The following is a 17,993-nucleotide window of genomic DNA, read 5'->3' as shown; positions in this document are numbered from 1 at the left end:
GGTGCTCCTTGTTACGTGTTTTGGCTTTGTATAGAAACTTCTTCATCTCCTAGGAGCTGCCTTCTGATTGCTATTGCCAGCCCACTACTGCTGAATCCACCATAATGCCTCGTACACACGATCGCACTGACAACAAAATCCATGGATTTTTTCCAACGGATGTTGGCTCAAACTTGTCTTGCATACACACGGTCACACAAATCTTTTTGGAAATTCCGAACGGCAAGAAAGCGGTGACTTATAACACGTACGACAAGCTGAGAAAGTTGAAGTTCAATAGCCAATGCGGATCTTCTTCTTGATTCCAAGCATGCATGGAATCTTGTGCGTCGGAATTGTGTACACATGATCGGATTTTCCGACAATGGATTTTGTTGTCGGAAAATTTGAGATCCAGATCTCAAATTTTGTGTGTCGGAAATTCAGACGGAAAATGTACTCACAGTCGGAATTTCCGTCAACAAGCTTCCATCGAACATTTCCCGCTGGAAAATTGAAAAAAAGTGTACGCGGCATATGTGTTACATGGTACCATCATCACTTATGCTGTCACCTTGGACCCTCTGTTTTATCCACCTTTGCGTCATCCATTACTTGTTGTGCTATTATATTTGTAAAACAACTGGAAGCTATATTTTTCAGCTGCATGAAGAAAGATAAAATTAAAGTACTATGCAACACTATACAATTACTGTCCTCTCTTAAAGAAATACAATGAGGGTGCCTTGATTTAATGTCACAAAAATGTATATATCGTTTTATAACAATAACCTGTTTCCACTTATTTGGATCCTAATAACAACTAGACAACTCAAGGAAACTGTTTAAGGGGTTGAGAATAAACTCTGCTATCACTCAATAAATTCAGTTATGTAATCATGCAAAAATCAAGTTTCTTTTTACTTATTTCATGGGCATATGATTAGGTTATCAAAGTGAACAGGAATTTGATTTTCACATGATCAGATAATTGTAGTGAATATTCATTTAATTTATTGAAATAATAAGTGAAAATTCTCAATTTCTTTAGCAAACCAGCCTTTTTTTGTTGTCTAGTGAATATATGTTAACAGTGAAAACAGTAAACTATGCAGCAATAATCAAAAACATTTATTTAGTCATCTCATAGACACTTCAAGATTTACTTTATATCCAACAAATCAGTTTAAGGTCTCAATTCACATTGGCTTGACCGTTATCACCGTATTAAGTTTTACCATACGTTGATGCATTATATGGCCCTCTTTATTATACAAATGTAAATGCAGTCCACAATTCAGCTAAACTATGTCAGTAGCTCATGTTAATCAGGCAGGACCTCAGGGTTATCCTAAGGTTCCAATATTTTCATCTAAACAGATCACGCAGCCACAGTCCTCCACATGGGTATAGGTGTAAGATTGTTTTTCACCATCCTGACAACTAAGTTCAATGGTCTGGGAGCTTGTTTTTGTTTCCTGGCAGCAAGAACACATTCTCATCATTGTTTGAGTTTCAAGAGAATACCTGGAAAGTTAAAATATTTTGAAAATTAAAACACATATTATTAATACATATCACTAATTCATAATAAAAATGAATGTGAAAATGTCACTTGTGATTATTTCTGCAACCTCAACTTTGCCTCTGTGTTAACAATGAAAATATAAATCTTTGTAGGTGCCATAATACCATCTGACTGTTTTCCTGGTCAATAGGTCTGCCTGCTATCAATACAAACCTCAATACTGGTTAGTGAAGCCACCTATTGGGTCACAGTAATGAGCCAATGCCAAACTTTGGGAGGTAGGACAAGGCTGGCCCAGCTTTTAAACCTGATTGTTGGTGGATGCAGGGCCGGTACGGGGGGGGGGGGGGGGGTGGCAGGTTAGTGGATTCCATTTCCATGAGCTGTACAATTGCTGGAGGAGGGGAGGCGCAGGTGAAGTGCCTGCAGTGTGCTTTACAACTGTGTCTAACTATACACACTAGCCGGCTCCGCTGTGCCTGTAAAACTGTCTGTAAGATGTGCCGAGTGCACTTCTGCTCGCAGCACAAGCCCTTCACCTCCATTCTCTGTCAGCGGCGGCATATCATGTTCACTGTTACCCACCCTGCACACATGGAAGATTGTCCCTTGACAGCCAGGGATGATCGGTGTGGGGGACAGTTGTAAGCACCCTGCATGGCTTTTCAGACAGGAGCTTCATCTCCTTTCCCTTCCACAGCTGTCAGCTAAAATGCCATACAAGGAGATCGGTGCTTGCAACTTCCCTTGCCGCACCGATCATCCCCCCCAATGTCCACCGTGTCCTCCTCCTGCCCTCTGTTCTGTTCTCCAGACCCCTGTGTCCTCATCCTCTGCCCCACCTTGTCCCCCCACAGCCAGCTTCCCTCCTCTCCTGCAGGGGATGTGTCAGGATGGAGACCAGGGAAGGGGCGGTAAATATGTCATTCAGCTTCAATGCTGAGAGGCTGCTGAGAAAGGGATTGGGGAATCTCTGTCCTGAGTCCCATTCTCTATCTCAATAGAGAGATGTCAGGGGTCTGTTTAGACCCCTGAAATCTCACCAAAGCCTCCTGCATAGACTGCATAGTCCTGCATAAACTGATAGAACTGAGGAAACAACGGATGTTGTGAAACTTTTTTCCTGATTGGTCATCACGTCACTTCCGGTCTATAGAGCTTGCGTTCCACGCTGAGGCGCACTTCCGGTTCCGGCCTCTCGGCCCGCCAGACGCTGAATACATCACACGCCACTGTCATCACAGCATTCGCAAGGCGGCGAATTTAAAAACCATCATAGACGCTGTCCTGTTATACCCATCCTCTTTGGCTTGCCAGCGGTTTACCATCTTCGCTCCTCCGTGGACCAGTCAGTGACTTTGGATAGTTCCCCTTTACTTTATTGATATGCCTGATTACTACCAATTTTTGTGAGTAGCCATTTGGCTGTGTGTTTTTATTATATTAAATGCTTTTATATATACTGCACTTAGTTTGGCACACTTCTCCTTTTCTTATATTTTTTTAGAGAGTTATGCTTCTCCTCTCAAGATTGCTGCCTCCGCTGGTGCATTGAACTTTATATTGACTATCAATATATTATATATATTTTTGGACAGTTTCTTTTACGAAAAAAACCTAAAGAGATTAAATTGTAAAAAAATAATAAAAATAAAGAACTTCTGACACTGTTCACTGTCCTACTGACACCATCCTGCACATATTACCCACCGCCGTACACACTCCTTGTATGCACATTTTACCCACCTCCATACACTCAGCACTCCTCTCTTGCACATACTGCCCACCACAATACACTATATATTCTTCTCCTGCACATAATACCCCCCTCCATACACACCATACTCCTCTCCTGCACATACTACCCACCTCCATACTCTCTGCACTCCTCTCCTGCACATGCTACCCAACACCATACACTCCACACTCCTCTCCTGCACATACTACCTACTTCCATACACTCAGCACTCCTCTCCTGCTCATATTACCCACCACAATATACTCCATACTCCTCTTCTGTTCATACTACCCACGACCATACACTCCATACTCCTCTTCTGCACATACTATCCATACACCCATACACTCTGCACTCCTCTCCTACACATACTGCCCACCACCATACACTCTATATTCTTCTCCTGCACATGCTACCCAACACCATACACTCCACACTCCTCTCCTGCCCATACTACCTACTTCCATACACTCAGCACTCCTCTCCTGCTCATATTACCCACCACAATATACTCCATACTCCTCTTCTGTTCATACTACCCACGACCATACACTCCATACTCCTCTTCTGCACATACTATACATACACCCATACACTCTGCACTCCTCTCCTACACATACTATCCACTGACATACACTCCACACCCCTCTCCTGCACATACTACCCACCTCCATACACTCCATACCCCTCTCCTGCACATACTACCCACTACCGTACACTCTTCACTGTACATTCCCAATTTAACATTACCACATTCTGCACTATGTACTGTAAGTCATCTCAGACTCTATTAAACCACACCCCTTTAAGCCAATATTTCATGCCACTTAAGACACGCCCACTTTTTATCTTGCTTACGGGCACACTCATTTCATGATACACCCCTGGTCAGAGCGCTGTGCTATATTTCCCCTACATAGGCCCGGCCCAACGGCGTGACATCATTAGCGGCCAGAGGCGTGGTGGGGGGACTCAGAGGAGTGCAGAGAGCTGCAGTCGGCTATGTGACCTGGAGGAGCCTGGCTCTAGCGGGAGTGTACACAGTATGCATCCTTGCTCTGCAAGTAAACAGAATAGCAGATATTTTTGATTGCCTCTCAGATGAATTAATGAGCTGGCTGGATTGATGGAGGGGAGGAGGCTGAGGGGAGGTTAATGACCAATGTTATTTAAAGGAGAAGTACAGCCAAAGCTTGTTTGGCTGTACTTCTCATATGGATCACAGAAGTGCAATTCGTTTTTCACTCCTGTGACCCATTTTCAGCAGAGAATGCGCTGTAGTCCACTCTCTGCTAATGTCATGGGTGTCAGTCCAGGCATCGCATTATCCTGACAATGGGAGTCTGGATCCGCCAGATATCTGGACTGACACCAGAGCCCCTGAGAGCCTGAGATGGCCGCTCCTCCCCCTCTACAGCTCAGAGCTCCGATGAGCGAGGAGGGAGAAGATCAGAGAGCTGTGACTGACAGCCTACAGCTCTCTGCTCATGAAGCTCTGAAAACTGAGCAATGTTAGATCACTCGGTTCTCAGTGCAGAGGAGTCGGGGGACAGATGCAGTATCGGACCAATGCTGCATCCACCGAGGTAAGTATAAACCTATCAAAAAAAAATTCCCTTACTTCCCTTTTAATTTCAGTAAAATGCAGCATGGTCAGGTATCAGCAAGGTGTCCGCACACACTGGTGTCCATGAGCAGTCCTTGCAATGTCCGCGGCCACCGCAGATTTATTTTTTTATAATAACTTGATTCTTGGTGACTCACTGCTCTCTCCTCCTGTACGTGTGTACTGTCTGTGTTGTAAATCCGGCCAGGGTGCCTGCACCGCCCACTAGTCCTGCTGCGTGCAGAGTGATCTCTCTGTTGGAGGGAGGGACTGATACTTTCCTATTTTGAAATGACACAGACTCTTTCTTTACACCCAGTAGGGGGGGCACAGTTTGCCATCTTCGCCATGGGCACCGAATGACCTTGTCCCAACACTGGGTGGATATACTGTATATGTGTCAAAGAATCCCAGTATGTATGGCACTTGGGCACTGCAAAAAAGTCTCACTTGACCTTTAGGTGTTACTAAATCCAGGACCCTGCATTCACTATATTTGGTCTCCCACAGTACACAAAACATAAAAATGTAATTATTTTAGTAACTATAAGCTGCTAAATACCCTTTCTCATCATCAGTATATAGCAGTCTTGTAACTTCTATCAGTGTCCAGCTGAGCATTGGTTAAAACGAAAAAGAAGGAGTTTTCGGAATTTCCTATAATACTGCAAGATATTTGACCCTACTCACAAATAAACTGTTTTTTTTTTAAGTAAAACACACAAGGCAAGTATTTCCAAAAAATAAATGCACCTTTATTAGGGGGTCATAAGAAAATAAAGAGGAAGGCAACGCTGGAGAAACTGGTAAAATTGGCGGAGCCTTTGTACCCCAGGGCACACATCAACTCTTTAAAGGCAAAATTGGTGGCCTGAGGCGTCCATATATAAGGCAGTACAGTCTGGTCCAGAATTCCAAGAGATCAGGAACAGCAACAGATGACATCTATGTCCCCAGGCTGTGGTCATATAACAGCCTGCATCTTTTGTCAGACCAGATTGAACCCAGGCCATCAATCTCTGGTCTTCCTTAGACACTTCCTTCCATTCTTGCTTCCAGGCTGTGGCTCTGTTGTTGTAGTTGTGGCAGGAGGTGAAGGAGGAGGAGGGAGATGGTCGACCTCCTGGCTGCTACTTGCCACAACCTCCTCCTGGCTGAGGTCTTCCTGTGTTTGAAAATGGGACATAGTTTTAGTTTTTTTGTTCATCAATCACACAATTTTAAGCTCATGACTGTTGCAAATTGAATGCTAATAAATAGAACAGACTATCATTCTGAGCCCAGCATTTTTCATTCCTGTCACAATCATTTTTGGTCACTACTGCCTATTGATATGTAAACCCCTTTGTTAAATCAGAACTTACTGATCAATAATACCATCTAGTTAACATCATTACATTTACGACAATAAATATGTTGAACAATGCTATACCTGTCTCAAGCTGGGCTCCTCCACATGTTGCTGCCTAGAAGGCCTAGGTTGGTCATCAGAAGCCTCAGCTGGGGGGGAAGGAAGCCTTGAAGGAAGACTGTAGAGTGCTGGCCTGGGTTTCCTCTGGTCTGCCAGAAAATGCAGCCTGTCATAGTACCACAACCTAGGTACATAAACGTCATCTGCATCTCCTGATCTCAGGTAAATGTGGACCTTATTGCACTCCCTCAGATATGTACTCCTCAGGCCACCAATTTTGGCCTTCAAATAGGTGATGTCTGCCGTGGGGACCATCTGCTTCACAAATGCAAGCAGTTTCTCCAGCGCTGCCTTCCTCTTTCTTAGGTCCTTATAAAAGGGGTGGTTCACCTGCCACAGGCAGGACAGCTCCCTGAACAGATCAATGAAGATGGGGACAAATTCATGGTCTTTGAAGGGATCCATATTCTCTGCAAGACACAAAAAAGACAAACCCTAATGTCAGGCTAAACTCTTCTAATCTTGTCCCAATATAAGCCTCAATCTAGAAGCAGTATAGGCCAGTGTCAGGTCACCTAGAGCCCAGGTGACAGATGCACACCGTAGGGCTTAGGAGTGCACCGCAAGGTTGTGGACCCTACGGCTGACTGCTGCAGACAGGGGTCAAGGTGATAGGAAGGCAGGGCCGCCAGAACACCAAGATGGATCCCACTGGGGTTAGAGCGTAAGATTCCCTGGGGCGCGGAGTCTAAGAGCCAGCAGGTGTTCACCAGAGCCTCAAGTGGTGAGGATGGACTTGGCTGCAACTGGCTCCAGGTCACGACCCCCAGGGTCCCCCAGCTCATACCCACAGTAGGCAACAGGAGGATAGGGATGGTGAGGGACAAAGCCAAGGTTGGGGCCGCAAGCAGACAAGAATAGTCGGGGACACGCCAAAAGGTCAGGATCACAGGCAAACAGGGATAGTCAGGACATGCCAAAGTCTGTAACGGAAAACAGTAGAAGAGCACACGGCAGGTAACAGGAAGCTAACACACAAAGGTTGATCAGCAGGATTGGCTAGCAGTGCACAGATTAATATAGAGTTGTCTGATGGGAGCTAGGGTGGAGCCATGCCAGAGGATGGATTATAAAAGCAGTCAGGTGAGGCTCGGCTGGTCTCTAGAAATGAACACATGGAGACCGGTAAGCAGACGAACTCTATTGCATAACCATGACAGCCAGTGATGTACCAAGTTAAAATTGTATCTTTGTTCGAACGATCAGCGATTCCACTACTCCTTCCTCCACTAGCAGATCGTACGTAGGACGTTAGGTTTTATATACACTACGCATGCATGAAACTCTGCCCTCCCCTAACCTTCTTTCTAGTCTACTCCCTGGCCCTTGTCTTTCGCCACAGTGGGGAGAGCACATTGCGGAGACACAGCAGGTGCTTGTTAATTAAAACAACGAGGAGGATGAGGAAAGCCCAGAGCCAGAAACGTCCCGATCCCAGAGGAGAAGATTTAAGGGCTCAAATATGTCTTTTGTAGAGATGTTGGAGATGGTGGACATATTAAAGAGGAAGTACTGTGATGGGAAGTATGGACCTTACCCAAACCCAAATATCAGAAAGGCCAAGATCGTGGCTAAAGCTGTGAAGAGCCTGCAGAAGAATTTTTGGGTACAACGATCCAAGGATCAGCTGAGGAAACGCTGGTCAGACCTGAAAGTGAGGGAGCACGATCAGTACAAGCGAGTTCTTCAAAAAAGTAAGTAGTTGTCCTGTGTTCATATTATTATTATTGCTTGCATACTGCTCCATGTGCTTTTCTTTAGTGTTGTACAGTTTAAAATGGCCACTTTCATGTTCATGGGTTCAATCGTTCGTAGTAAACATCGTTCGTTCACCCACTTAAAATACGATGTTTATTTATTACATTTGTTCAGGCCTATTAATAGTCAAAGGAAGTTTGTTGTCTAGAGGGGTTTGTAACTAGAATGAAATGCAAACTTGATTCAGTGTAAAGGAGAGGACACTCAGCAGCAGATCGCGGCCGTGCAATGAGAGGCTCCCGCTGTGTGAAGCTTCTCTTCTTCTGACAGGTCTTATATAACAGAACCGTGCATCAGACCTGTAAGACCTATCAGAAGAAGAGAAGCGTCACACAGCGGGAGCCTCCCTTTGCGCGTGACGGCCCGAGAATGAAGAAGAGACGCCATGGAGGAAGATGCCGGACGAGAACACCGGAGCAAGAAGAAGAGGATTGGAGGCAGAAGAAGATGGAGGAAGAAGAAGATGGAGGAAGGAAGAAGGAATAAGACCCAAAGAAAGAAGATGAAAGAAGAAGACTTTAATAAAGGAATTGTCAAAAACTGTCTTTTGCCATTTTTAACACTTTTGTCACTTTCTTGGTGAAATGGTAGGGGTACTTTTGTACACCCTTACCATTTCACACGGGGGTGAGGCCGGGATCTGGGGGCTTCCAGATTCCGATAAGCCCCCGCCCGCAGACCCCCACAAGCACCGGCCAGGGTTGTGGGGATGAGGCCCTTGTCCTCATCAGCATGGGGACAAGGTGCTTTGGGGGGGACCCCAAAGCATCCTTCCAATGTTGAGGGCATGTGGCCTGGTATGGTTCATGGTTCTCGTCCCCCCTTTTTTCCTGCAGCCTGCCAGGCTGCATGCTCAGATAAGGGTCTGGTATGAATTTTGAAGGGGACCCCACGCCATTTTTTTTGGGGCCCGGGGTTCCCCTTAAAATCCATGTCAGACCTGAAGGGATTATGAGGGGGACCCCCACACCATTTTCTTTCTTTTTTTGGCGCGGGGTTCCCCCTAAAATCCATGCCAGACCTGAAGGGCCTAGTATGGATTTTGAGGGGGACCCCACGCCATTTTTTTTTGGTGCTGGGTTTTTTTGGTGCGGAGACCTGAAGGGCCTGGTATGCTCATGGGGAACCCATGCCGTTTTTTTTAAAATTAAAGTCGCCTGGCCTGGGGGCAACTTAAAGTCGTGTTGTAAGTCACCCCAAGTCGTGCTGTGATTCACACTCAAGTCTTTCCAAGTTGCCTCCCAAAGTTGCACTGGAAGTCCTGTTGCCCCTGTGTGAATGGACTGTTAATGATACGGCTTGCGCTATTATCAATTGCGCTGGCATTTTATGTGTTGTGCTTATGTGTGCACCGGTTCATACACTCACTTGATAATTTATCTGGCGCACAAATGGAGGTATGAACTGGTGTAGAACATTCATCTTAATAAATCAGCCCCATTGTCTGGCATATCAATGGCCCCCCTACCCACAAAGTACTCCATATATCTGTTTCGGACCTCGTAGGCGCTTTGGGGGGGGCAAGCCAGGACGGCCTGCTTCAAGTGCCATCAGGTTGGATAGTTCAGGAAAGTATGCCTCAGGTCCAACTGAGGCCACATAGTTTGTTGAGTTCTTTTTTAGATAATTGTGCACAGGAGAGCACTATATGGTTCAGTTTATATTCTGCCATGTGGATTGAAATCAAAAATAGGCAGAACCGGCTGGCCATTATCCCGAAAGTGCTCTCCACTACTCTTCTGGCTCTGGCCAGCCAGTAATTGAAAACCCTCTGGTCCGGTGAGGGTCCTCATTGGGAATGGCTGCATAAGATGGTCCCCCACCTGAAACGCTTCATCCACGATGAAAACGAAGGGGAGTCCTTCCACATTCTCCTCTGGAGGTGGCAAGCCCAAACCACCACTCTGGATATGCTAGTAGAACTCCGTCTGCGCAATCACTTAACCATCCGACATCTGGCCATTTTCCCCACGTCCACATACAGGAACTCATAGGTAGATGACACCACCACAAACATCACTATACTATTATACCCCTTGTAATTATAATAGTAGGACCTCGAGTTGGGGGGTGGGACGATGTGGACGTGTTTTCCATCAATTGCACCTCCACAATTGGGAAAATCCTAACGGGTGGCCACAGTCTGCCATTCCTGGAAACTGTCAAAAAAGAAAAAAAAATAGTAATTTTGCACATCAACATTGCAAGCAGATTAGACACAAACATTTTTTGAAATGAGCATTTAACCACTTCAATACAGGGCACTTAAACACCTTCCTGCCCAGACCAATTTTGAGCTTTCAGCGCTGTCGCACTTTGAATGACAATTGTGCGGTTATGCTACACTGTACCCAAATGAAATTTTTATCATTTTTTTCCCACAAATAGAGCTTTCTTTTGGTGGTATTTGATCACCTCTACGGTTTTTATTTTTTGCGCTACAAATAAAAAAATACAGAAAATTTTGAAAAAAAATGTTTTTTTTTGTTTCAGTTTCAAAACTTTGTAAATAAGTAAGTTTTCTCCTTCACTGATGGGCACTGATGGGGCTACACTGATGGGCACTGATAAGGCGGCACTGATGGGCACCAATGAAGTGGCACTGATGAGGTGGCATTGATGGACACTGATAGGCGGCACTGATAGGCGGCACAGATGGGCGACACGGATGGGCGACATGGATGGGCGACACGGATGGGCGACATGGATGGACACTGATAGGTGGCACAAATTGGCACTGATAGCTGGCACGGATTGGCATGGATGGGCAGCACAGATGGGCATGGATAGGCGGCACAGATGGGCATGGATAGGCGGCACAGATGGGCATGGGTGGGCACTGATAGGCGGCACAGGTGGGCACTCATAGGCGGCACAGGTGGGCACTCATAACAGGTGGGCACTCATAGGCGGCACAGGTGGGCACTCATAGGCGGCATTGGTGTTATACTGTACTAATGGATGCCAATCAGTGCCAAACAATAATGCATGCCAATCAGTGATGCCCATTGTGGGCACTGATTGGCATCCATTATGGGCACTGATTGGCATCCATTGTGCTGACCATTGGCATCCCTGGTGGTCTAGGGAGGATTACCTTTTCTCCTGGTGGTCTGGTGGCGTCCCTGGTGGTCCAGTGTGGGCATCCTCGGGGGGCTGTGCTGATAATCGATCAGCACAGACCCCCCCTGTCAGAGGAGCAGCTGATCAGCTCTCCTCTACTCGCGTCTGACAGACGCGAGTGAGGAAAAGCCGATCACCAGCTCTTCACATTTACACTGTGATCAGCCGTGATTGGACACGGCTGATCACGTGGTAAGGAGTCTCCGTCGGAGACTCTTTACCGAGATCATAGTTGCCGGGTGTCAGACTGACACCCCGCAACAACGATCGCCGCGATGCGCGCCCCCGGGGGCGCGCAGCGGCTCATAATCCTGAGGACGTCATATGACGTCCGGTCAGGATTATCAAACCACTTTGCAGCCGTCTTTTTGTAATAGGGCGGGCGGCAAGTGGTTAAAGACAAAAGTATAAGGTCCACTTATCAGATTCCTCACCCCATTGCAAAAATTTAGGGGGTGGGGGGGAGATGTTTTGATCAGGTAACCCTCTCCACTTCATTGAGAGCTGAATGCATAAATAATGTGTGTTAACTTTGGCCAGCCCCTCCTTACTTACACTATTGGCAGCCCACTGGACAGGTAAGAAGTGTCATAATAACAAAAATTAAAAATACACACTGAACAAATGGAAGCACATTTTTACATTCTGCTATTATCTATCAAGATAATAATAGGAGAAATAAACTTTAAACAGTAGCATTTGAAAGTATTCAGGCATTCCCTTGCACTACATGCTTTGGTGAATTCATCCATAAATATGACCACAAAAGAGGTAGGTATAGTGTGTATGGGATGGCAAAGTCAGCAGATAGAGGATTGCTATCAGCTGACTTAGCGGTTGGGGATAACATTTGTACACATTTTACGGGGTGTTTAGGGGAAAGCAATACTATGGAGCTGACAAAATATATTGCTAAGTGACTAGGCTATAGGTGTGCATGGGCCCGGGAGAGCATGCTGGGGAGGTTAGTGAAGGCAAATATGCATGAAGGACAAAAATTTTTACTTTAAAAGCTTCCAGCATGCATGAGAACAAGGGGCACAGCATATTACAGCATATTACAATCATGGTAATTAGGGAATGATGAAAGAAATACAATACATTAGCAAACATTAAATACATAGAATGTGATGTTAAAGGAGAAAACTTACCTTAATATAGTCCCTCTGCAGGACCTGAATTATGGCAGAACAGATCTCTGGAATAATGATCCCCAGAGCCTGGGGGAGATCCCTGTTGGGAATTTGAGGTCCTGAAGGCTTCTCACTGTCACCAAGTACCGCATCATGGCAACTAGCCTCTGCTCCGGAGTGATGGCTTGCGGCATGCAGGTATCCTGACAGCAAAGCCAACAGATGGAGGAAAAGGGGGTCCGCCATCATGAGATAATTCCTGAAATCATCAGGATTATTCTCCCAGATCTCACGAAGCAAAGGCATGTGCGAGAATTGGTCACGCTGGAGCAACCAATTCTTGCTCCATGAACTCCTCCTCGCCCTGTTCATGGACTGGGCTTGTGTCAAAGCTAAAAGCCCAACACCAGGCCCGTGCACAGCACGAACTATATGACAAGTACGTACACGCAACATGGCTTCAAAATGGTCAGCTGGTCAGAACGGACTAACAGAAAGCACTGAAAAACAGCAAGGCCTGAATGAAGGAACTGAAAATCAGCAATGCGCGGACAAGAACACACTGAATATCAAATACAGTACTACTTTGAATAGCACGCACTGACAGACACTAAAGAGCAGTAACGATCTGAAGCAAAAGTCTGAAAAGCGCAAATCGTCTCTAACCAAACTTCTACTAACACACGCTAAATATAAGATCAGCAGAAGGAGTCCAAAGAGTGCCACACGTGGTGCTGAATTTCCCTTTTATAGTCCCGTTGTACGCGTTGTACTTGCCGATCAGAAATTCTGACAACTTTGTGTGACTGTGTGTATGCAAGACAAGTTTGTTGTCGGAATGTCTGACCGTGTATGGGGCAAAAGAATGATTTAACTGATTGTCAGAAAAGTGAGAGAATTCATATTTCTATAAAATAAAGTCAATGGCTAAGAAATTGTTAAGAAGCAGTGGCATTATTTTCTCACTGTGAGCCCTGGTTCATATTGATGCGATTTGGCATGCAATTTGACATGTCAAATCGCATGTCTAATCGGCGGCAATTACTGACAATAGCAGCATCCAAATCAGTGCAATGCCGCATTTGCAGTTTCTGTACTACTTTTGGTGATATCGAGGTGCGATTTCCATTGACATCTGTGCAGAAAACCCCACATATGTCTCTGAAACCGCACAGTCAGTGTGAACCTAGCCTTAGTCATCTGTAATCTTAGTCATCTGTAAATTGAAGTCGTGTTGCACATAAAAAAAAAATCACCAAAATTCCTAAAAAAAATAAAAATAAAATTTGGAATTTCTTTTTTAACTCACCTCTAAATGCCTGTTGCTAGGGGGTCCCTCGTAGTCTGCCTCCTTTCAGTGCCTGGGCTCTTGACGTCACTTCCCCTCGGCACAAGAAGGGCTCAGCTCTGCCCCCTCCCTCCTGTCAGTTATCTGGGACACGTGACAGGTCCCAGATGACTGCACAGCCAATCACAGCGCGCGGCGCCGCTTGCCAGGTGCCCATGAGCGGGGCTTCATTCCCTTGCATTGCTGGACCCTGGGACAGGTAAGTGTCCAATTATTAAAAGTCAGCAGCTGCAGTATTTGTAGCGGCTGACTTAATTTTTATTTTTTTATTTTTATTTTTTTAGGGGAACACCTCTTTAAGTTGATTTTACAGAGTATGACCATTTTGTTTTTCAATAGTTTACTTTCCTGTTTTTGCTTTTTTTTGTTTTTGTTTTCCTTCAACCATATGTTACTATATTTACTTCATTAAACTATTTTTTTTTTCTACTTAGAACTTGCTAAACTGATATATTTATTCTCTCTTTAATAACCTTATCTTTATAACTCTGTTGTCATTATGAGGGAATTTGGCATACAATGTTGTTCTTCCCTTGCTGAACTTTTGCGTTGTAGACACGCTAATATTTAACTTTGACATGTATTTGAAAAATAACTTGACTGTATTATGTTTGGTCATATTTAAGCTTTAATAAACCCGTTAAGATGAAAAAAAAAAAAAAAAGAGGAAAAGGGAAGCAAGCAATATTTAAAAATATAGGTACTTACTTGGAAGAAGTAGTACAATGTCCAACACAATAATTCATAGATACCATTTCTGGTGTGCTGCATTCTCCCACTGTTATATATATGTTGTACGCCTTTGGATAACATTCAACTGGCATGATAAAATACAAAGGAATCAGACACAATTTTTCAAAAACAGAATCAGCATATTGCATTACTATTGCATAAAACATCACACCATATTAAACATTTCTGCACTACACTACAACTGATTTTTTTCTTCTTTTCTTTCTAAGATGTCACACAATTATTTTAAACATGTTATCTTTTTCAGAATTCAAAAAAAAAAAAAAAAAGGAATTTGCAATTGAATCCATAGATGTGATTTATTCAGCTGCAACAATGCTTGTTAAGTCAGTTTGTAAGCAATCTGTGGGGAGATTTACTGAAACTGGAGCACATAGAATGTGGTGTTGCTGTGCATAGTAACCAGTCAGCTTCTAACTACAGGTTGTTTGAGTTAGCTTTGATAATAATATCTAGAGGCTGATTGCCTAGGTTACCATGCACAACTATACCAGGTTATGTGTGCACCAGTTTTAGCAACTCTCCCCTTCTGTGTCAGTGAAGTAACCCTAATTATATTACCTGTTCTTGGACAAAAATGACAACTGCAGACGGCTTGTTATTTTATAGAGACTTTGCAACAGTAGAGATGGAACAAACCCAGTGCTTCTGGATAGCTTTTGACCTCCTCTCATGGGACAGTGCGTAGGTCTATTAACCAATCCCTAGCTCTGAATCCAGAAAAAAACACATGATACAAATGATATAAATTGAGTTGCAGTTCAGTGAGTGAAATAAGTATTTGATCCCCAAGCAAAACACTACTTAGTACTTGGTGGAGAAACCCTTGTTGGCAAGCACAGAGGTAAGACTTTTTTTAAAGTCGGTTACCTGGTTTGCACACAATTCAGAAGGTATTTTGGTCCACTCTTCTTTACAGATCATCTCTTTAAGGTTTCTAGGCTGTCGCTTGGCAACTCGAAACTTTCAGCTCCCTCCATAAATTTTCTATAGATTTAAGGTCTGGAGACTAGCTAGGCAACTCCATGACCTTAACCTGCCTGGCGGTATTCCCGAGTCTGGCTCGGGGTGAAATTTCAGTACCACGAGCGGTAACTCTGAGCCAGACTCAGGATCGCATTGCAGGATACAGGGAGACTTACTTACCTTGTCCCCTGGATCCTGCCATGTCCTCCCCGCTGTGTGTGCGAGCTATCCTCCGCTCGATTCACACAGTGCCCGAGTGCCGCTGATCTCCGTTCCCTGCGACGTTACGGCGCACGGGAGTGGAGATTGGTGCTAAATTCTAAAAAGTAAAAACACATACAGTATACTGTAATCTGTAAGATTACAGTACTGTATAAAAAAAAATACACATCCCCTTTGTCCCTAGTGGTCTGTCCAGTGCCCTGCATGCACTTTTATATTATAAATACAGTTTTTTTTCTGCCGGGAATATGGAGATTGTCCATAGCAACCAAAAACTGTCCCTTTATGTCAAAAGTGATTTTAGACCAGCTAGAAAGCAACGATAATAAATTAGAATCACTTGCAGAATTGAGCGATAGCGATTTGTGGGGAGATCCCTCATCAAACACTAAATCTAATGACAGTGACAATTCTGCAAATGAGCAAATTTCTGTGTTTTTGGATTTGATTACATTATTGAATAATTTTTATTATTATTTGTTATCATTATTTATAGTTATTTATTATATTAGAAACTTTATCATACCCAGGATTTCTACTAGACTCTGGTTTGAACAGATTGAAGAGAGTTATTCCTAAGAATTGCAGGCCTACAATATAAGACGCCAAATTTCCATGCAAAATAATTGTACCTCTTTCAGCACCTAAAATCAGAAATAATCATAGCACCAGGGAGGTTAATGTGCTTCGTCTTGAGCCACTCCTTTGTTGCCTTAGCAGTATGTTTTGGGTCATTGTCATGCTGGAAGACCCATCCATGAACAATCTTCAGTGTTCTGGCTAAGGGAAGAAGGTTCTCAACCAAGATTTTAAAATACATGGCAAATGCGGCAAAGTCGGCCTGTGCCTTTAACAGAGAAACAGCCCCAAAGCATCATGTTTCCACCTCCATGCTTGACTGTAGGGATGGTGTTTTTAGTCAGCATTTTTCTTCCTCCAAACACGGCAAGTCAAGTTCATGCCCAAGAGCTTAATTTAAGTCTCATCTTACCACAGTACTTTCTCCCAATCCTTCTCTGAATCTTTTAGATGTTCATTGGAAAACTTCAGATGGGCCTATACATGTGCCTTCTTGAGGAGAGGAACTTTGCAGGTGCTGCAGGATTTCAATATATGGCAGCGTATTGTGTTACCAATGCTTTGTTTGGTGTCTGTGGTCCCAACTGCCTTAAGATCATTCATAAGCTCCTCCTGTGTAGTGCTGGACTGATCTCTCACTTTTCTCATGATCATCCTTACCCTATGAGGCAAAATTTTGCATGGAGCTCTAGGCCATGGTCATTTGATGGTTATTTTCTATTTCTTCCATTTGCGAATAAACGCTCCAACAGTTTTCTCCTTCTCATCAAGCTCCTTGCTGATGGTCTAAGAAGCCCATTGCAGCCTTGTGCAGGTCTACACTCTTGTCCCTGATGTCCTTTGACAGCTCATTGGTCTTATCCATGATGATGAGGTTTGAATGGAAGAAGGAGATTTTGTGGACATGTATCTTTTATACATCTGAGTTGTCACTGGGAGCACCTTCTTAAATTGACAGAACTAATTTGTGTACCACATGAGCACATACATGAGCCAGTCTGTAGGTCTGTAGGAGCCTGAATTATTGTTGGTTGTTAAGGGAATAAATATTATTTTCAGTGGCAGTCCACCCATAAGGGGCACAGCCCCCCCCCCCCCCATCAAAAATAAATAAATACATTAAAAAAAAACAAATAAAATACTGCTCCTTTGTGTGTGCGGGATGCTGAACACACTGGTGTATGGGAGGCGCGATGTGCTGCAGTCACTGGAAACACTGCCTCTATCATTGTTCCCTGCTGGGGTGTGGGATTGATGGGTCCTGTGCCTTCTCTTCCAGTTTCTCTGACTCATCCAGCTCTGAAGGTGGTTGACAGGTGACTTGTGTGAGAGCTGTAAGAGGTGGGGAGAGGGGGAACATCTGATGTGAAGGGGGTTCTGATCTAATGGTCACATGTAATGTAAAGAGGAGCACTGATCTGATGGTGACATCTAAATTAAAGGGGGACTCTGATGAGGACATCTAATATAAAGGAGGTCTCTGATGGTAACATCTAATGTAAAGGGGGACTCTAATGGGGGCATCTAAGGTAAAGGGGGTCTCTGATGGTGACATCTTATGTAAAAGGGGACTCTGATGGTGAGATCTAATGTTAAGGGGGACTCTGATGAGGACATCTGATGTGAAGGAGGATTCTGATGGTGAAATCTGATGTAAAGGTAGACTCTGATGGGGACATCTGATGTAAAGGAGGACTCTGATGGGGACATTGTCAGGGCTGGTCTCTCAGGCCTTCCTTCCCTGTGCTCAGGTAGCTGTTGGGTAATTGCCAGAACCTATCATTCCACA

At 44.4% G+C, this 17,993-nt stretch overlaps 1 long non-coding RNA gene across 1 annotated transcript in view; it reads right to left on the bottom strand.

Annotated features, from left to right (window-relative positions):
* Window positions 1–1,128: 1,128 nt before the first annotated feature.
* The window catches only part of LOC143935966 (uncharacterized), a 29,812-nt gene continuing 12,947 nt past the window's right edge, over window positions 1,129–17,993 (bottom strand). Inside the window, exons 2-3 of the long non-coding RNA XR_013263591.1 lie at window positions 14,393–14,501; window positions 1,129–1,506 (exon numbers count right to left, since the gene is read on the bottom strand). This is a non-coding gene — a long non-coding RNA (uncharacterized LOC143935966). The remainder of the gene's footprint in view (window positions 1,507–14,392; window positions 14,502–17,993) is intronic.

The sequence above is a fragment of the Lithobates pipiens genome, unplaced genomic scaffold (genome assembly GCF_037356315.1).
Source record: "Lithobates pipiens isolate NorthernLeopardFrog02 unplaced genomic scaffold, aLitPip1_a1.2 Scaffold_10, whole genome shotgun sequence".
Lineage (NCBI taxonomy): Eukaryota > Metazoa > Chordata > Amphibia > Anura > Ranidae > Lithobates > Lithobates pipiens.
This window is presented reverse-complemented; position numbering and strand designations above follow the sequence as displayed.